General features: G+C 36.4%; 1 long non-coding RNA gene across 1 annotated transcript in view; it reads left to right on the top strand.

The window, feature by feature from the left end:
* The first annotated feature begins 1,330 nt into the window (after nucleotides 1–1,330).
* The window catches only part of LOC149558621 (uncharacterized), a 69,817-nt gene continuing 48,826 nt past the window's right edge, over nucleotides 1,331–22,321 (top strand). The window contains exons 1-2 of the long non-coding RNA XR_016364721.1: nucleotides 1,331–1,443; nucleotides 7,949–7,993. This is a non-coding gene — a long non-coding RNA (uncharacterized LOC149558621). The remainder of the gene's footprint in view (nucleotides 1,444–7,948; nucleotides 7,994–22,321) is intronic.

Here is a 22,321-nt window from a genome sequence, read left to right as displayed (position 1 = left end):
CAGATGTGTTGTGGATAAGAAGTGTTTGCAGCCATTTCTATTACAGGAAGCAAAATAGATGACCTTATGTTCTAATTTCATTTACATTTCATTTGCATTTGCATTCATTGAATTCATATTGCATCATCAATGCCGAGGAGTCATAAGATGTGTGAGTTCTCGAAGTTGGCTATGTTTAGGATCTAAATTTTGCCTGAGTTAATCTTGCCTAGGATTGACTTGGTTTTCCTCTTTCGTTCTCGGGTTAAGAACGCACCCAGTTAGTTTAGGCAATAAAAAAAATTCATTGCATATCATTTCGTAAGGGAGCTGTACCTTCCAATTCAGAGGAAATCTATCAATCTCATGATAGATTATCCAACTATTGGCATCTAATTGTTCTTTCAGATTTGGGCATTTTGAGAATTTAGTTAAAAGTACAATCTTTTTACCAACAAATTGTAAAAGGGGGTAAGCCCCCTTCAAGACCCTCAACTGGGCATTTGTATTCATAAATGACTTTGGTTCCAAACTACACCGAGGGTTTTCTTAACCATGTTCTTTTTCCACCAATGTCTACACTTGAACTAGATTTTTGTAACCATTTCAATCTTTTAAAACAAAATGAGCATTTGTCTCTTGTCTATAATTTTTTTTTTTTAATAAGTATTCTAAAAATTTCACAAGTGACAAGAAAATTCTAAACTAATGTGGCAAATTTTAGCCCCCATCTTTTTAATCTGCTCAAATAAATAGGTGGTGCTAATTTCTTTTAGTTTGATGGTCAGTATGATGGGGTTTGGTACTAGTGAAGTCTCTGATATGACCGCACCAGAAATAGTATTTGTTAAGAAATGACTACTCCAATAATTAGAAAAAGGTTTAATATTTGAATGATGGTTGCTTAAATAAATATAATTTTTTAAAAAACATTTAAAATTTTGCTAAATAGTATTCTATATACTTAAATTTGAACAAAAATTACACTTAAACAATTAAATAAATACTTTGATTAATCTCTGAATTTTTTATATGCGTGTTTGAAATCATGCAAAGAAGGAATAAAAATTGATGAAGTCCGTTGGAAAATAGAAATTAATATCGTGTTTGAATTAAAAAAAATGAAGTGATAGGGAAAGCATTTTCTAGTGTATTAAAATCTTATTTTCCAATAGCCTAGAAATGACTTTTTATGAAGTACAGAGATGCATACTAAAGGAAAATGCGGCATCCCTTCAATAAAGTATATCAAACCTTTAAAAGAATTAATAGAATTTAAATTTAAATTCTCCATATTCCAACGGTACATAGCGTAAAATCTTAAATGTTTTCCAAGCAATTTACATGTGTCATGAAGTTATGGGTAATTATAATTAGAATAAAGCGTAAAGATTGGAAGCCAATTTTAGTCTTTTATCGTCGTTTACAGGCAGTGTTTTATAAGGGGTGGCCGAAAATTCAAAGGTATGCTTCTTTATCCTATTTCATAGCTTTGCAAATTTCTGTTACAAAATTATGGAAGTACACATTGGGTAGGATAGACATGGATGAAATCATCAAAGATTTGGGATTCGGAAGCCAATGTATCCGTTTACATGCACTGTTTTCCCAATTGCCGTACAATTTACATCACTTGTTAAGTTTCGGTCGATTTCATGCACTCTTTCCCGATTGCTTTTATAAGGGATGATTGATAATCATAATTATGAGCTTCTTCTTGTGAGAAATATAAGTTAAAAATTTAAACTCAAACTCACAACCCTAACCCTAAAAGGTTTGCTCGGCACATGTATGTGCCGAGTGCTAGTTTTACTTGGCACTTGATGGTGCTATGTGGCAGGTTGCTCGGCACTTGAAGAAAAGTGCTCGGGACAGGAAGGTGCTGAGTGCTAGAAATTACTCGGCACTCGCTCGGCACATGAAGGTGTCGAGTGAACTCGGCACAAAGAGGAGCTCAGCACTTGCACAGGAAATGCTCGGCACCAAATGGATGCCGAGTGAGCTCGGCTCCAACTGAGAAAGAAGATGCTGAGTGTTCTGTTTCAAACTTAAGAAATATAACGTAGGAAATATTTCAACACGAATGCTTTCACCATTAAAACCAGAAAGCCAAAACTTTAAGCTTTCAACCAAAACTTTTCAAATGCAATGAATAGAAAATGAAGAAAAATGGATTAAGTATGCTGCTTGCTTTCTATTCAATCTTGCATTAAACTATTACAAAATCTGGGAGCATTCGGCTTCAACCAGAAAACCCTAAAATAACCCTAAACTGGCAATACTTCAAACTTCAATAAGCTTTTAAACCTGTAACTCTAATGGCTGCATACAATGGTTCTTGGACCAATCACTGCTTCATCAGGACAAATCCAAACAACAAACTTATAGAGTGAACAAGGAACCATGTGCAGCTGCAAGCACAAATTTCCTTCCTTCTTCCTTCTCTCTACTCAGCTCTGCAACTTCTCTCTAATTTGCTTGATCTGCAAACTCTGAATAAATGAATATTTCATTCCCTTTGTCTTTTTAACCTAAAATGTTTTTCCCTCTCATTTTGAAATTCAAAAATCTCACCTACCATATTAACTTTTCTATCTGTTCTGCACGTCAATGTGGTAGGTGAGCATTTGGCTCAAAGGGCAAATGTCAACGCTGCAATAAGTTTTCCAACACTCCCCCTTTGTCCTGAGCCAAACAAAATAAGGATCACAACTGATCCAAATCAATTATACCAAGACACTCTCTTAGGTGTACAAAAGATCCAATGCCTAATGGCTTTGTGAAAATGTCTGCTAGTTGCTGCTCAGACTTGCAAAAATTGATTTTGATATCCCCATTCTCCACCAACTCTCTGATGAAGTGATATCTGATCTCAATATGCTTGCTTCTCCCATGGAAGACTGGATTCTTGAACAATGCAATTGATGAGATGTTGTCACAATAAATTGTGGTTCCATCCTCTTGCTTTTTATTCAAATCTGTCAAGATCCTTCTTAGCCAAATTGCTTGACATGTTGCTGCATTTGCTGCTATGTATTTAGCCTCTGCTGTAGATTGAGCAACAATAGGTTTCTTCTTGGATGCCCATGAAATTGCACCCAATCCCATATGAAACATGTATCTAGAAGTGCTCTTCCTATCATCTAAACTTCCAGCCCAATCACTATCAGTATAACCTACCAACTTGAATTCATTTGATCCAGTATATAAAATTCCAAATCCCTTGGTACCTTTCACATACCTTAGGATCCTCTTTCCCGCTTGCCAATGGGAATCCTTTGGTGTTTCCATAAATTTGGAAATCAGACTTACTGCATGCATTAGGTCTAGCTGAGTTGCAGTCAAATACATTAAAATTCCAACCATACTCTTGTATAATGTTGGATCTACTCTCTTGCTAGAGTCTTCCTTGCTCAACTTCAAATCTACTACTATTGGTGTGGGGGCTGCCATATTGTTCTGCATTTTAAATCTCTCCAAGATCTGCCCTGCATACTTTTCTTGAGAGATGAAAATGTCATCATGCATTTGTTTTACTTCTATGCCTAGAAAGTATTTCAAGAGACCTAGGTTTGTCATTTCAAATTCACTTTTCATGGCCTCTTTAAACTCACCAATTAGAGCCTTGTCATTACTAGTAAAAAATTAAATCATCTACATATAAGACAACAATCAATACATTACCATCTGCTGCCTTGATGTAAAGAGTGGGCTCACCATTGCTTTTGCTAAAGCCATTGCTCATCAAATATGAGTCAATCCTACTGTACCATGCCCGTGGAGCTTGCTTGAGGCCATAAAGAGCTCTCTTCAACCTATATACTTTATGTTCTTCACCTGCAACTTCATAACCAGGTGGCTGCTCCACGTATACTTCTTCTTTCAATACACCATTAAGGAAGGCAGACTTCACATCCATTTGAAATACCTTCCACTTGTGTTGAGCTGCAACTGCTATGATAGCACGCACGGTTTCCATTCTTGCAACCGGGGCATAGGTCTCATCATAGTCTCTTCCATACTACTATTTGTAGCCCTTGACTACCAGCCTTGCCTTATGCCTATCAATCTTGCCTTCAGCATTGCATTTGGTCTTATAGATCCATTTGACTCCAATCACTTGCTTCTTTGGAGGCAATTTAGTTAGCTCCCATGTCTCATTCCTTTCTATGGCATCTATTTCCTCATCCATGGCATTACACCATTTATTCTCCTTAATAGCTTTATTAAAATATATTGGATCACTATGAGAAAATAATACGAAATTAACAGTCTCATCATAATCTTCATACCTTTCATCTTGGTATATCTCCCTAAGACTCTTGGTCTTTCTTGGTAATAGGGAAGAGAGTGTGGGATTAGAATCTTCATTGTTGTTGCTTTGCCAACTAGCTCGGTCTTCACTAGTACTCGGCACTGACACTCGGTCATTCCTAGAGGAGCTCGGCAATGTCTGAACCTGCTTACCTTTTCTTCTATCTGCTCCTTCTTGTTGTTGTTCATGAGCATCCTCTTCACTCATAATTGGCACTTTACTTGAAGTTCTTGGTGACTCATCAATTTGTCCATGCCAAGATTGATTTTCAAAAAATTCCACATCTCTTGAAAGCATCATCTTGTTGTTCAATGGGTCATACAATTTGTACGCCTTTGATTCTGGTCTGTACCCTGTGAAAATGCATTTCACATTTTTGTCATCAAATTTTTTCCTTTTCTCTTTAGGCACATGTGCATATTCAACACATCCAAACACCCTTAGGTGTTCAACTATCCATCTTATTCGTGACCATGCTTCCATTGGAATTCTGTCGCGGACTGCCTTTGTAGGACACCTATTAATTAGGTAAACTACTATTCCCACAGCCTCTCCCCAAAATTTAGTTGGGAGACTTTTCTCTTTCATCATGCTCCTTGTCATTTCAACAATGGTCTTGTTCTTTCTTTCAGCCACTCCATTCTACTGTGGTGTATAGCTGGCTGTGAGCTCTTTCTTAATGCCATGTTTCCTGCAAAAATTTACAAAAGAATTGGAGGTATACTCCCCTCCTCTATCTGATCTTAGGACCTTGATATAGTGTCCACATTCTCTTTCAGCCTAGGCTTTAAATTCTACAAATTTATCAAATGCTTCAGATTTATTCTTTAAGAAATACACCCATGTCCTACGACTGAAATCATCAATGAATGTCATGAAATAAGTACTCCCCCCAATGGAAGTAACTTGCATAGGATCGACTAGGTCAGTATGCACTAACTCTAATAGATATCTAGCCCTCCTAGAATTTCCAAAATTAAAGGGAAGCCTATGTTGCTTACCCAAAATACAAGCCTCACACTTGTCACAAGAATTTCCTACACGTGAAAAACCTTCTACCATTCTTTTATTTGACAATAAATTTAAACTAACATAGCCAAGATGACCATACTTGAGGTGCCATAGCCATGAGGGGTCTTCAATCACATTCCTTAGAGCTGATTGTGTGAGAGGTGCAGCACAAACTTGAGATGAGAAACATGTCTCAATCCTCAAGGGAAACATCTTGCTCTTTGTCATTTGAACTGTTGCAAGTAGGTTCTTGCTCCCATCCTTTTCTTGAATGACACACATGTCATTCTCCATCAGCACTTTGTATCCATTTTAAATGAGCTGATCAATGTTCATCAAATTGTGCTTCATACTAGGGGCGAAATACACATTTTGTATTTCCCTTTTCTCACCTTTCTTGGTGCGGACCATAATAGATCCTTTGCCCACAACTGGTAGGGTTCCATTGTTACCCATCTTAATTTCTAATTTGAAACTCTTGTCAATGAATAAAAACAATGTTTCATTACCACTCATGTGGTTTCTACATCCAATGTCGAGGTACCAATCCTCAGGGCTTCCTTCTTCACCAACATTACACATGATGAAGGCAGTGTTTTCACTTCCCATATTCACATCAGCCACATTTGTGTGTCCTGACTGATCTTTCTACTTCTTCCAACATTCATTTGCATAATGCCCATATTTATGATAGTAGTAACATTCCACATTACTCTTATTTGAGTTGTAGTTTTTCTTACCTCGTCGTGAAGTATTTTGTGAGCTACTTGCTCCATCTGCTCTTCTTGAGCTTTTTGCTGCAGCATTCCTTTGTCCTCCATTACCTCTGCCTCTGCCTCTAGAGTTTATAGCTGAGCCATTTCTACCTCTCCCCGTTCCTCTTGGATTTGACTGAGCCTTGCATGCTTGGTCTTGGGTAGAAGAAGATGTGGATCTATTGATACTATACTCATGGGTTTAAAGAGAACCCATCAACTCATCCATTGTTAAAGTAGTGAGGTCTTTTGCCTCTTCTATGGTCATGACCAAATGGTCATATTTATGAGGTAAACTCCTCAATATCTTTTCCACTATCCTTTGCTCTTGATAGTCTTCTCCATTTCACTTCAGTTGGTTAATTACATTGGAGGTCCTTGAACTAAAGTCTGCAACTGATTCATTCTCCTTCATCTGAAGGTTCTCAAACTCCCTCCTTATGTTCTGTAGCTTTACTATACGAACTTTATCAGTCCCCTTGAAGTTTGTCTCAAGGATAACCCATGCTTCCTTTTCATAATTTGTTGCTGCAATCTTTGGAAAAATTGTCTCTGTCATTGCTGCTTCAATCAAACTTAATGCCTTAGCATCCTTCCTCCTTGACTCTTTCAAATGAGTCTTCTGCGCATTTGTGAGGGTAGCATACTGATTTGGATCAGTCACATTGTTGAATCCATTGACCACAAACTCCCACAAATCATTTGCAACCATAATAGTTTTCATTTTCTTTGCAAATGTATCATAATTCTGTCCATTAAATGATGGTGGCTACTGCCATATCTTTCCTACATCTCCCGCCATGTCAAATATCCCAAGAAAAACAAATGCCCTAACTCACTTTGGATGTGGGACCTCAAAGCTCTGATACCATGTGAGAAATATAAGTTAAAAATTTAAACTCAAACTCACAACCCTAACCCTAAAAGGCTTGCTCGGCACTTAAAATGTGCTTGGCACATATATGTGCCAAGTGCTAGTTTTACTCGGCACTTGATGGTGCCGAGTGGCAGGTTGCTCGGCACTTGAAGAAAAGTGCTCAGCACAGGAAGGTGCCAAGAGCTAGAAATTACTCGGCACTTGCTCGACACATGAAGATGATGAGTGACAGGCAATAGGTGTCGAGTGAACTCGACACAAAGAGGAGCTCGACACTTGCACAGGAAATGCTCAGCACCAAATGGATGCCGAGTGAGCTTGGCTCCAACTGAGAAAGAAGATGCCGAGTGTTCTGTTTCAAACTTAAGAAATATAATGTACGAAATATTTCAATGCGAATGCTTTCACCATTAAAACCAGAAAGCCAAAACTTTAAGCTTTCAACCAAAACTTGTCAAATGCAATGAATAGAAGATGAAGAAAAATGGATTAAGTATGATGCTTTCTTTCTATTCAATCTTGCATTAAACTATTACAAAATCTGGGAGCATTCGGCTTCAACCAGAAAACCCTAAAATAACCCTAAACTGGCAATACTTCAAACTTCAATAAGCTTTTAAACCTGCAACTCTAATGGCTGCATACAATGGTGCCTGGAGCAATCAATGCTTCATCAGGACAAATCCAAACAACAAACTTATAGAGTGAACAAGGAACCACATGCAGCTGCAGGCACAAACTTCCTTCCTTCTTCCTTCTCTCTGCTCAGCTCTGCAACTTCTCTCTGATCTACTTGATCTGCAAACTCTGAATAAATGAATATTTCATTCCCTTTGTCTTTTTAACCTAAAATTGTTTTCCCTCTCATTTCCAAATTCGAAAATCTCACCTACCGTATTAACTTTTATGTCTATTCTGCACGTCAGGGTGGTAGGTGAGCATTTGGCTCAAAGGGCAAATGTCAACGCTGCAATAAGTTTTCCAACACTTCTACTATTTTCTTCTTGTTAGATTTTGTTTAAGGCCGTTGCACTATCTCCAAGGACAAATTCAAAGGTACGCTACTTTTTTCTCTTACAATGATTTGGAGACTTTCTGTTATAATATTTCTGAAGGATGGAGTGGGTAGGATGACCTTTTCAATTTGGGTATCTAAAGAGTCAAACAACAAGGATGGAAACATATAAAGAATTATTGAGTGAACCATAATCACAAGGAAACAAAAGAACACAGTAGAATAGGACATAATTGTGTTTACTTTACATGTGTACTTGGGTATCTAAATATTCAATCACTTATTTGGAGTTTTTTATATTTTTTCTACGTGCTTGGTATCCAAATATTCAATCACTGATTTGGAGATTTTTGAATTTTTTCTACGTACTGTTGCAAGATTTTAATGGAAAATTTGCCGTGCAATCATCTTAAGTTCCAATTTATTGTAATTGAAGTAGGGGAACATAAATGGGAAGCCACTTTTCTAATGAGGAATGCTAGACATTCATAATTAAGGGCTGCTCCTGCTAGTTTTCTTCATATATTTTGTTCCATGACTGGTGTATTATCTCTGTAGAAAAATTCAAAAGCATGCTTCTTTTTTTTCTCTTAAATGGTTTGGAGATTTTCTTTTACAATATTTTAGAATTGAGTGGGTTGGATGATTGTTCCGATATACGTATCTAAAGAATAAGACACCATGATTGTAAACATATAATGAACGTTTGAGTGATACATAATGACAAAGAAATAATAGAACAGGGAAGCACGGAAACGGTTTTGTTTTTCTTATACTATATGTAAAGTTTAGTTTACACCATATTTTGGAAAAATCTTTATCCAGGCATATAAACAATGAACAATAGGAAACAAAAATTGTAACAAAAGTAAAGTCTATCGTTATGACTTATATGTGCAAAACATGATAAATAGCCTCATATACAAATCAGGTTTATATTTAAATGCACCATGCTTGCTTAATTGGTTCACTATGTCAATTTCAGGAAATTGGCATATCTAGCTAGGGGCAATTGCTCACGAGCATTAAATCTATTTACTCTTCCAACAGTAAAGTTTCAGTGAAACTTGCCTTTCGGTTAACATTTTTTGAGACACTTTTTACAAGAAATAGTTCCCTATTGTTTTTAAGTATGATAGGAGAGGTTGCTTATTCAAAATATATAACTATAAAATGAGTTGCCATTTCTGCATATGGTTTTCCCAATGCTAGACTCATATATTCATAATAACAAGATCATTAGGGAAGCCTAGAGAGGGCTGTGATTGTGGGCATCTAAATAATAAAATAGTGTGAAATAAAAAATAATAGATTTAAAATTTCTAATGGATACAAGTTACAATAACAATGCTAATAGTGGGGCCTTAAGAACTTGATGTTTAGGCTATGGTCACATTGAGGTAAGTTTCTATAATCTGTAAATAGGAGTTATTGAGAAAAATCAGCAACTCATTTTAAGGCAAGGGGCCTCATGGTTTTTTCAAGTTTCCCTATTATAAAAATTTTAATGAAAAAGAAGATGCTTTAATGAGAAAAAATTAGCAAGCAATAATAGTAAATACTAAATGCATTTCATGGTCTCATTGACCTTCTTTGAGTCCAAATCATTTGTGGTGTAGTATAACATCTTGCTTTTTTTCCTTTAAAAAAAATGGATAAAATCTAATAAGAAGCTAATTTTTATCGAGAAAGATGAACTGTAGGGGATTTTGATACTATGACTTATTTTTCAAGTCAATGTTTCTCAATCAGAACTCTAGTGTTATCAATGTTCTAGTTTTAATTTGTTTTTAAGATTTCCATTCTAGTATCTACATGATGACTAATCACAATATTTGGACAAATTTTCCTCCTATTAACCATTTGGTCTAATGTATACCTAATTTTATGGTAAAGTCTTACCTTCTATTATGTTTGTATCTTGGAATTGATGGATTACAATTTTCTTTACCATGTAGTCCACCAAAGAATTTGGCGTGGTCTCATCATAGCATTATAGACAATGACTCCACTACCACTTTAATGATAAACTGCCTTCTGTAAAATTGGAATTACCATTAGTCTTTTACACTTGAATATCTCACTGGTATTATCTCAGGGCATTGAAGAACCTATGTTTGCCAATCCTGTCTGTTCTTTTTTTAAATACCAAGCAAAGCTTGTACTATCTCTATAAGAACATTTAAAATCCTCTGATGTGTTTGTCAATGAACTCATCCCTTTGATGCAGACAGTTTTATGCAACTTAAGTTTATTAATTATTATCAGTATATATCGTTCAAATCTATGGAGGACTACAACTGTTTTGATACAATTTTTCTCCATATTACATGTTCCTTATTTATTATCAATTCCAGGTAAGCTTTGCAATATATGGGTGAGAACTAGAATTATTTATTCTAATTGCTAAATTATTTATATATGAAGGCTCTCAATCTCCAGATTTTGGAGCACAAACATCACATTCACCAGTTTTAAGCAGGCTCTCTGAATTCCTTGTTATAAGATCTTGGGAAACTTGAGTTACATTATTTATATTCACATCATTATTGTGCTCATGCCAATTAAAGTGCTGGTAAGTTGATTTTAGGACATTTTCTTTTCATTGAACTAAGTTTTTAGTGAGCTTGTGCAGTGTAGTTGTATTGATATGCTTCTGCTACATACAATGGGTTTTCTATATCCTTGTGCTTACATTTCATGTTGTTCATAAGGAAGAGTATATTGCTAAGATTTCTATTTTGATGACCTTTCATTCTCCCAACTATATTTAGAGTTCCTTTAATTTCTTTAGCTGATCCTCCATAGAGAAGTGCTAATTATTTTTTAGGTCTGCAGGTGAATGAGCTTATACTGAGAATTATGTTCATTGGAGAATGAATAGCTATAATTACTTATATTGGTTCCAAAGACTTTGATACGATTTAGAACATTTTTTTAATAATTTAACTACCAGGGAGGGCTTTTATAGAAAAGTTTGCTATTACTGCGGTACCATGTGGTCAATTTGAGATAAATGATACCCAAAGACATCAAACTTAACATTGTAGGTTTTAGTTTCTATTTCTCTTTATTTTTCTAGATAATGGTTTTGCAGACTTGAATGGAATAGCGAGGATTGTAAATCTAGATGGTACACAAAAAACTAGAGCTCAATTTATTGAATATGTCTAGGTAGACACGTTGATAGCAAATGAAATAGAACTAACAACAACAGGACTGTTGGATCTTGCTAAGCCTAGATCGGATGTAGTTCTAATGGAAAAATGTTTTGTGCTTCTAATGGGGAAATGTTCACACATTGGCCAAAATGATATAGTTCCAAAGACTTTGATGTGATTTGGAACATTTTTTCAATAATTTATCTACCAGGGAGGATTTTAATAGCAAATTCTTCTATTACTGGGTACCATGTGGTCAATTTGAGATAAATGATACCCAAAGACATCAAAGTTAACTTTGTAGGTTTCTATTTCTATTTGTCTGTATTTCTTCTAAGATAATTGTTTTGCAAACTTGAATGGAATAGAGAGGATTGAAGATCTAGATGGTACATGGACAATCAGAGCTGAATTTATCAAACATGTCTAGGTAGACACATTGACTGCAAATGAAGCAGAACTAGCAACAATAGGGCTGTTGGATCTAGCTAAGCCTAGATAGGATGTAAAAAATCATAAATGTAAATAGTTTCTCATTCACAAGCATTACCTTTGCTCATTTACACTTCTCAACTCAGGAGCTACAGTTGCAAAGGTCAATTCAACTTTATCCTTGGGGATTTTATGTGATGAGAATGTCTATGAAGATTTCGCTAGTAGGATGTGTACCTCCCTAGCTTGGTTTGCTAAGGTAAAGGTTTCTACAAGCTCAAAAACTAGCAGAAAAGGTAATCTATGTAGGGTCAAAGGGTGGGCTGGAAGAAATATAGATTGGATGAAGATATGCTTAACATGCTGCTGCATTTGCTGCTATGTATTCAGCCTCTGCTGTAGATTGAGAAACAATAGGTTGCTTTTTGGATGCCCATGAAATCACACCCAATCCCATATGAAACATGTATCCGGAAGTGCTCTTCCTATCATCTAAACTTCCAGCCCAATCACTATCAGTGTAACCAACCAACTTGAAATCATCATTTGTAGTATATAAAATCCCAAATCCCTTGGTACCTTTCACATACCTTAGGATCCTTTTTCCTGCTTGGCAATGGGAATCCTTTGGGTTTTCCATAAATCTGGAAATCAAACTACTGCATGCATTAGGTCTGGCCGAGTAGCAATCAAATACATTAAAATTCCAACCATACTCTTGTATAATGTTGGATCTACTCTCTTGCTAGAGTCGTCCTTGCTCAACTTCAGACCTACTTCTATTGGTGTAGGTGCTGCCTTACTGTTTTGCATTTTAAATCTCTCCAAGATCTACGCTGCATACTTTTCTTGAGAGATGAAGATGCCATCATGTATTTGTTTTACTTCTATGCCTAGAAAGTATTTCAAGAGACCTAGGTCTATCATTTCAAATTCACTTTTCAAGGCCTCTTTGAATTCACCAATTAGAGCCTTGTCATTACTAGTAAAAATTAAATCATCTACATACAAGACAACGATCAAAACATTTCCATTTGATGCCTTGATGTAGAGAGTAGGCTCACCATTTCTTTTGCTAAAGCCATTGCTCATCAGATATGAGTCAATCCTACTGTACCATGCCCTTGGAGGTTGCTTGAGCCCATAGAGAGCTCTCTTCAATCTATATACTTTATGTTCTTCACCTGCAACTTCATAACTAGGTGGCTGCTCCACATATACTTCTTCTTTCAATACACCATTTAGGAAGGCAGACTTCACATCCATTTGAAATACCTTCCACTTGTGCTAAGCTGCAATTGCTATGACAACACGCACAGTTTCCATTCTTGCAACAGGGGCATATGTCTCATCATAATCTCTTCCATACTGCTATTTGTAGCCCTTGACTACCAATCTTGCCTTATGCCTATCAATCTTGCCTTCAGCATTGCATTTGGTCTTATAGACTCATTTCACTCCAATGACATGCATCTTTGGAGGCAATTCAGTTAGCTCCCATGTCTCATTCCTTTCTATGGCATCTATTTCCTCATCCATGGCATTACACCATTGCTTCTCCTTCATAGCTTCTTCAAAATATACTGGATCACTATGAGAAAATAATGCAAAATTAACACTCTTATCATAATCTTCATACCTTTCATCTTGGTATATCTCCCTATGACTCTTGGTCTTTCTTGGTAGCAAGGAGGAGAGTGTGGGATTAGACTCTTCACTACTACTGCATTGTCGACTTAGTCGATCTTCACTGTTACTCAGCACTGACACTCGGTCATGCCTAGAGGAGCTCGACAATGACTGAACCTACTTGCCTTTTCTTCTATTTTCTCCTTCTTTTTGCTATTCATCAGCATCTTCTTCACTCATAATTGGCACTTTACTAGAAGTGCTCGGTGACTCATCAGTTGAACCATACCAAGATTGATTTTCAAGAAATTCCACATCTCTTGAAAGCATCATCTTGTTGTTCAATGGGTCATACAATCTATATGCCTTTGATTCTAGGTTATACCCTGCGAAAATGCATTTCACACCTTTGTCATCAAATTTCTGCCTTTGATCTTTAGGCACATGTGCATATGCGACACATCCAAACACACTTAAGTGTTCAACTGTCCATCTTATTCATGACCAAGCTTCCATTGGAATTTTGTCATGGACTACCTTTGTAGGACACCTATTAATTAGGTAAACTTTTGTTGCCACAGTCTCTCCCCAAAATTCAGTTGGGAGACCTTTCTCTTTCATCATGCTCCTTGTCATTTCAACAATGGTCCTATTCTTTCTTTCAACCACTCCATTCTGCTATGGTGTATAGCTGGTTGTGAGCTCTTTCTTTATGCCATGTTTCCTACAAAAATTTACAAAAGAATTGGAGGTATACTCCCCTCCTCTATCTGATCTTAGGACCTTAATATAGTATCCACATTCTCTTTCAGCCTGGGCTTTAAATTCTACAAATTTATCAAATGCTTCAGATTTGTTCTTTAAGAAATACACCCATGTCCTACGACTGAAATCATCAATGAATGTCATAAAATATGTACTCCCCCCAATGGAAGTAAATTGCATAGGACCGACTAGGTCAGTATGCACTAACTCTAATGGATATCTAGCCCTCCTAGAATTTTCAAAATTAAAGGGAAGCCTATGTTGCTTACCCAAAATACAAGCCTCACACTTGTCACAAGAATTTCCTACATGTGGCAAACCTTCTACTATTCTTTTATTTGATAGCAAATTTAAACCAGCATAGCCAAGATGCCCATACCTGAGGTGTCATAGCCATGAGGGGTCTTCAATCACACTCCTTAGAGTTGATTGTGTGTCAGGTGCAGCACAAACTTGAGATGAGAAACATGTGTCTATCTTCAAGGGAAACATTTTGTTCTTTGTCATTTGAACTACTGCAAGTAGGTTCTTGCTCCCATCTTTTTCATGAATGACACACATGTCATTCTCCATCAGCACTTTGTATCCATTTTGAATGAGCTGACCAATGCTCAACAAATTGTGCTTCATACCAGGGGCAAAATACAGATTTTGTATTTCCCTTTTCTCACCTTTCTTGGTGCGGACCATAATAGATCTTTTGCCCACAACTGGTAGGGTTTTATTGTTACCCATCTTAATTTCTGATTTGAAACTCTTGTCAATAAATGAAAACAAAGTTTCATTACCACTCATGTGGTTGCTACATCCACTATCGAGGTACAAAACCTCAGGGCTTCCTTCTTCACCAACATTACACATGATGAAGGCAGCAGCATTGGGTCCACTTCCCATGTTCACATCAGCCACATTTGCTTGTCCTGACTGATCATTCTGCTTCTTCCAGCATTCATTTGCATAATGCCCATATTTATGACAATAGTAGCATTCTACATTACTCTTATTTGAGTTGTAGTTTTTCTTACCTCCTCTTAAAGTATTTTGTGAGCTACTTGCTCCATCTGCTCTTTCTTAGCTTTCTGCTACAGCATTTCTTTGTCCTCCATTTCCTCGACCTCTGCCTCTAGAGTTCCTGCCTAAGCCATTTCTTCCTCTCTCCCTTCCTCTTAGATTTGACTGAGCCTTGAATGCTTTCTCTTGGGAAGATGAAGAAGTAGATCTGTTGATCCTATGCTCATGGATTTGAAGTGTACCCATTAACTCATCCATTGTCAAAACAGTGAGGTCTTTTGCCTCTTCTATGGTCATGACCAAATTGTCATATTTATGAGGTAAACTCCTCAATATCTTTTCCACTATCCTCTGCTCTTGATAGTCTTCTCCATTTGACTTCAATTGGTTAATCACATTTGAGGTCCTTGAACTAAAGTCTGCAACAGATTCATTCTCCTTCATTTGAAGGTTCTCAAACTCCCTCCTAATGTTTTGTAGCTTTACAGTACAGACTTTATCAGTCCCCTTGAAGTTCATCTCAAGGATATCCCATGCTTCCTTTGCATAATTTGCTACTACAATCTTTGGGAAAATTGTCTCTGTCATTGCTGCTTCAATAAGACTTAATGCCTTAGCATCCTTTCTCCTTGACTCTTTCAAATGAGTCTTATGTGCATTTGTGAGGGCAGCATACTGAGTTGGATCAATCACATCATTGAATCCATTGACCACAAACTCCCACAAATCATTTGCAACCATAATGGTTTTCATTTTCTTTGCAAATGTATCATAATTCTGTCCATTAAATGATGGTGGCTACTGCCATATCTTTCTTGCATCTCCTACCATGATAAATATCTCAAGAAAACAAATGCCCTAACTCACTTTGGATGTGGGGCCACAAAGCTCTAATACCATGTGAGAAATATAAGTTAAAAAATTTAAACTCACAACCCTAAACCTAAAAATTATACTCGGCACTTTGAAAAATTGCTCGGCACATGAAGGTGTCAAGTGCCAGTTTTACTTGGCACATGAAGGTGCCGAGTGCCAGATAGCTCGGCACTTGCTCGGTGCCAAGTGACAAGGAAGAGGTGTCGAGTGAGCTCGGCACACAATAATTTCTTGGCACCAATGGATGCTGAGTGAGCTCGGCTCCAACAGAAAATACTCGGCAACAATAGATGTCGAGTGAGCTCGGCTCCAAATAAAGTTTATAACTTAGAAAATTCAAATCATGAATGCATTCACCATTAAAACCAGAGAGCCAAAGCTTTAAGCTTTCAACCAAACTTGTCAAATGCAATGAATAGAAGATGAAGAACAATCGATTAAGTATGTTGCTTGCTTTCTATTCAATCTTGCATTAAACTATTACAAAATCTGGGAGCATTCGGCTTCAACCAGAAAACCTTAAAATAACCCAAAACTGACAATACTTCAAACTTCAATAAACATTAAACCTGCAACTCTAATGGCTACATACAAAGGTGCCTAGAGCAATCACTGCTTCAATAGGATGAATCTAACAATGACAAACTTACAGAGTAAATAGAAGAAACACGTGCAACTACAGGCACAAACTCCTTTCCTCCTTCCTTCTCTGCTCAGCTCTACAACTTCTCTCTGATATGCTTGATCTACACTTAATAAAAATGAATGTAGAAACATTCCTTTTGTCTTCTAACCTAAAACATTTTTCCCTTTCATTTCCAAATTCAAAAAATCTCACCTACCGCATTCATGTTTTCTATCTATTCTGGGTCGTCAGGTTGTAGGTGGGCATTTGGCTCTAGGGGAAAATGTCAATGCTGCATTAAGTTTTCGAACATCTTTTTCTCTGTATTTGTCTAAGATAATTGTTTTGTAGGCTTGAATGGAATAGCGAGGATCAAAAATCTAGATGGTACACAGACAACTAGAGCTCAATTTATTGAACATGTCTAGGTAGACACATTGACAGCAAATGAAACAGAACTAACAACAACAGGACTGTTGGATCTTGCTAAGCCTAGACAGGATGTAGTTCCAATGGGAAAATGTTTTGTGCTTCTAATGGGGAAATGTTCACACATTGGCCAAAATGATGTAGTTCCAAAGACTTTGATGTGAGTTGGAACATTTTTTTAATAATTTATCTACCAGGGAGGATTTTAATAGCAAATTCTTCTATTACTGGGTACCATGTGGTCAATTTGAGATAAATGATACCCAAAGACATCAAAGTTAACTTTGTAGGTTTCTATTTCTATTTGTCTATATTTCTTCTAAGATAATTGTTTTGCAGACTTCAATGGAATAGAGAGGATTGAAGATCTAGATGGTACATGGACAATCAAAGCTGAATTTATCAAACATATCTAGGTAGACACATTGACTGCAAATGAAGAAGAACTAGCAACAATAGGACTGTTGGATCTAGCTAAGCCTAGATAGGATGTAAAAAATCATAAATGTAAATAGTTTCTCATTCACAAGCATTACCTTTGCTCATTTACACTTCTCAACTCAGGAGCTACAGTTGCAAAGGTCAATTCAACTTTATCCTTGGGGATTTTATGTGATGAGAATGTCTATGAAGATTTTGCTAGTAGGATGTGTACCTCCCTAGCTTGGTTTACTAAGGTACGGGTTTCTACAAGCTCAAAAACCAGCAGAAAAGGTAATATATGTAGGGTCAAATGGTGGGTTGGAAGCAATATAGATTGGATGAAGATATTTATGATCGAGGGTTTTTGTTATATTTTGTGAGAGTAGGTGCAACTCAATACACATGTGAAAAAGTACTCAACAACCATTTTACTGAAGGATAACATAAATTGCACAACAATTCACGCACTGGTGCAATTCAAAAGACTGATGTGATCTAGAACATATTTTCAGCACTAAATCTAAAAAGGGAAAGTTTTATTGGAACACTCCTATTAGTGGATACAATTTAGTCAACTGACAGTGAATGATACCCAAAGACATCAAATTTAACTATGCAAGTATTCTTTTTTGCCTATGTATTTTAAGACAATTGTTTTGCAGGGAAGACTTGAATGAAATAGCAGGGAATGAAGATCTTGATGGTATATGTGCAACTGTAGCTCAATTTATTGAACATTTCCAAGTCAATACATGTACATCTTTTGAACAGAGCTAGCAATAAAAAGGTTTTTTGGATCTTGCTAATGCTGCAATTCTGAATACCTTGATGTGATTTGAAACATCTTTTTGAGTAATTCATCTACCACGGAAAAGTTCTATAGCAGAGATTACGTGACACCATTTGTTCAGTTTGAGATAAGTGATACCCAGAGACATCAAATTTAACTTTACCGATTTGAATTTTTTTTATTTTTGTATATTTTTTTTTAAGATAATGATTTGTAGAGACTAAGGAAATAGCAAGGATGGAAGATCTGGATGGTATATGAGCAACTATAGCTTAATTTATTGAGCATTTGCAAGTAAACACATCCAAAACAAACGAAAAATAGGTGGCAACAGAAGGATTTTGCTAAGCCTAGATAATATATCAAAATGCAATAGGTTCACATTCAAGAGTAATAACTTTGCTCATTTAAACTGCTTCGGTCTGGAGCTTGAACTGCTAGAGTCTGGGTCTTTAGAAGCTTAGAAACCAGCAGCAAAGACACTCTATGCAGGTTCTCATTCACAAGTAATAAATTTTCTCATTTAAACTTCTTTAGTCTGGAGCTTGAACTGCTGGAGTCTAGGTCTTTAGAAGCTTAGAAACCAGCAACAAAGACACTCTATGCAGGGTCAGATGACTGCTTTGTAGCAGAGCAGGTTCAGATGAAAATACTTATGACTTAAGGTGTTATTCCTGGTTTATGGGAGCATGCGCAATTCATGTACAAGCATGAAAAAGTAGTCAATGGAAATTTTACTAGATAATAACGAAGAGTGTGTCATAGTTCAGACAATAGCCATAATGATATAGTTAAAAAGACCTTGATGTGATATGGAACTTATTTTTAATAACTGACCTATCTGGGCAGAAATTTATAGCAAATACTGCTATTACTAGATACCATTTGGTTAGTTTGAGATGAATGATACCCAGAAACATCAAATGTAACTTTACAGGTTTGAAGTTTTTGTTTTTGTATATTTGTTCTAAGATAATGTTTTGCAGAGACTTGAATGGAACCATAGGAATGGAAGATCTAGATGATATATGAGCAACTATAACTCAACTTATAGAAAAATTGCAGGTAAGTTAAACACATCCACAAAAAGTGAAAAAGAGGTGGCTACAATAGGACTGCTAGATCTTCTCAAGTACAGATAAGATGTGAAAATGCATTATGTTCTCATTTACAAGCAACATCTATGCTCATTCACACTTCTCAAACCTGGAGCTTGGACTCCTAGGCCAATTACAACCTATGACAGATCACTTGGTGGTTTGGTAGCAGAGTAGGTTGGGATGATATTTATTAATGAGGAGGTTATTCATAGTTTATGAAAGTAGGTGCATCTCAGCTACAAGCATGAAAACATTATCAATGATCATCTTGCTCGATTATAATAAAATGTGCCAATATTCACATACTAGCTGTAATGATGCAGTTAAAAAGACCTTGGTGTGAACTGGAACTTATTCTTAATAATTTATCTACGAGGGAAAATTGTTGTAGGAAATACTCCTATATCTACAAAGAAGACCTGAATGAAGCTTGAATTGCTAGGGTCTTGGTCTATAGAAGCTTAGAAACCACCAACAGTCTATGCAGGATCACATGTTGGTTTGGTAGGAGAACAAGTTGTGATGAAGACATTTATTAGTAAGTGTGATGCCATTGATTTAGAACAACAAACTTACACCAAAGAGAATCTAAGCTTTTAAATAAGGTTTCTCAAAATTCACAAATCCAACCCATGCATAATTTCCATTGCTATTGTCACCATTCGAAAAAATCAATAGCCAAGATAATTTTATGGGCCATCCTTTATCAAAAATACATCTTTGCAAATGAACTATTTTCTTTGTCAATCAATAGTCTCCTCTTATATGAAAAACAAAACTAGCAAAAAAAAATTATGAGTTATTTTTGCCCAATCCTTTTCATCAATTCCCAAATATTAGATTTGACAATTCAATTCAACATTTAAAAGGGTTAAACATAACCATTATTAAAATTTTACAAAACTCATTACATTGAATCTTGATTATGAATTACAAATGTTTTATCTGACACATCTGACACATTTTTCTTATGCTTTTGGTGTAAACAGATGGTCTGGTCTTAGTTGCTAAAAGCAAACAAAATGTTCCTAGATTTGTATAGTGCATGGAGTGAATTCGATAAATCTTCTTTGCTACAACTCAATATCAAAAGGGCAACATAATGATGAGTGGAACTAAACAAAATGATTGTGGAGTCCCATTTGCAAGAAAGAAATTTGAAAATGTACTTACCTTTTAATATCTGAGGTGAGAAATATTAGCTAATAATAAATTGTTTGTAGCATAGTTAAAGAAGAATAGATGTGTTGGCCAAAAGTGCCTTCCAACCAAGGATTAATTTCAAATATTTGAACAACACCAAATGGTCACAAGATTCAATTCTATATTTTAAATCTCAGAGCCGTGACAAGATGGTATGGTCCCGATCTTACAATAGCTCATGTATCATAGGATCATCAGGAAAAACAAGCAATGATAAGATGCTACGAGGCTCCTATTGGTCAAGTGGTTAGGTTGTCATAACATCATAGATAGTCGAGAGATTGTAAGCCAAAGAAAGGTCTTTCCCGATGTTACAATAGTAAGCAATCATAAGATTATAAGTGTTGTGAGGATATGTTCTGACACCACGAGGGTCAATGATCATAGGGTCACTGAGTTAACTTCCTAGGTCGCCGATGCTACGAAGGGGAAGGTGGATCATATAATATTAAAGCCGTAAGGTTGCAAGCACAAGTGAGGACACCTCCTGAGGTCACAACAAAGATAGTCAAACCACGATCATAGGATCGTAGGGGTTATTGCCACATTTGTTGATATCATGATGGACTACGATCGTAAGATCATAAAGGTCAAGGCGGAAAGGAAAAAATAATGGTACCATGACCTTATGCCAGGGGTGTTAAGGGTCATCATTTTGTCATGAGATTGTATGATCTTTTTGTTGTCGGAGAATCATAAAGAGAATGAAGGATGGGCTCGATGCTACAAGGTATTGGCAATCTTAAGATCGTAGAATTTAGGGTTATGAACAAAAGGTGATTTAAAGGGTTTTGACCATAGTTGACACTCATAGAATCGTGAGTTCATTGTTGACCTAAACATATAGAGAATTTCACCTGCCAAGTTGGACAAAGGGGAACTCCCAACCAATCAGGTAGTAGGAATGGTACAGAGTGATAGTTGAATATGGTTGACCTATGCTTTCCATCTAATTTGGCAGGTTGATAACAGGGGGAAACAACTCTTTGATGATATATTCAATCCTTTTGATCTCCTACAACCACTTTCATCATTCCCCAAGCCTGATAAATGCAAAAAAACACTCCATCACCACCGGTTGATCCATCTAGTCAGTCAAAAGGTTAATGGCCGCTATTCTTGTCCTCTTAGAGATTGTTTGGTGGATAAGTGATCTTCTCACATCTGGATTTGCCCTATGATTAGATCTTTTCCAATTTTGCAGTAATTATTCTCTATAAAGTTGATTGTAGTGGTTGAACTCTATCTTAGGGTGGAAGCTATCTGAGTTATGCTTACACTATAAAAGCAGATGTTTTACTTTTTCTTAGGGTTAGATCTCCTTTGTTTCTCTAGTATTGCATTCTACAGTAAATTCCCTCTTTGCCTTTGAATTACATGGAATCTTATCTTATCTCCTTCAACCACCGATGTACTGTGCAAGCTTTGTCTGTGTCTCTTCGATGTACTATAGATATCTATAATCTACTTTTATGTATCTCTTTTGGCTTATGAATGATAAGAAATGAAGCCTTTTCCTTGAGTCACTCATTTGGTTGTCTGATCTGTATGTAGCTAATAGATTAAAGCAAGCCTGAATCTGTATATCTTTGGATTGTCATGATAATTGTACTGTGCATGTATGGGCAGAGATTGGTTTGAACACCCTATTTTGGTGCATCACCTCTTTAGAATAGATTATGTAGTTCCTTTCATGTATTCCTTCTCCCTTTTTTCTCCAAGAATAGTTTAAGTGCATCCTAATAGTAGAGGAAGTCGGCCTTCTCCAGAGACTCAACCTCATAGTTCAAGTCCCACAGCTTGGAGGTTGTTTCCATGTTTCACAAGTTGTCCTTAGGTAAAAACTTTGTACAAGGGTGCAAGCTTTTGTGACAACAAGATGGTTAGAGGAAAAAATTATCTACAAAATAAGTATAGCAGCTATG

Source organism: Cupressus sempervirens, chromosome 5, assembly GCF_028749045.1.
Source record: "Cupressus sempervirens isolate cs-2001-9-10 chromosome 5, ASM2874904v1, whole genome shotgun sequence".
Lineage (NCBI taxonomy): Eukaryota > Viridiplantae > Streptophyta > Pinopsida > Cupressales > Cupressaceae > Cupressus > Cupressus sempervirens.
Note: the sequence above shows the minus strand (reverse complement) of the source record. Positions and strands in the feature narration are given on the sequence as shown.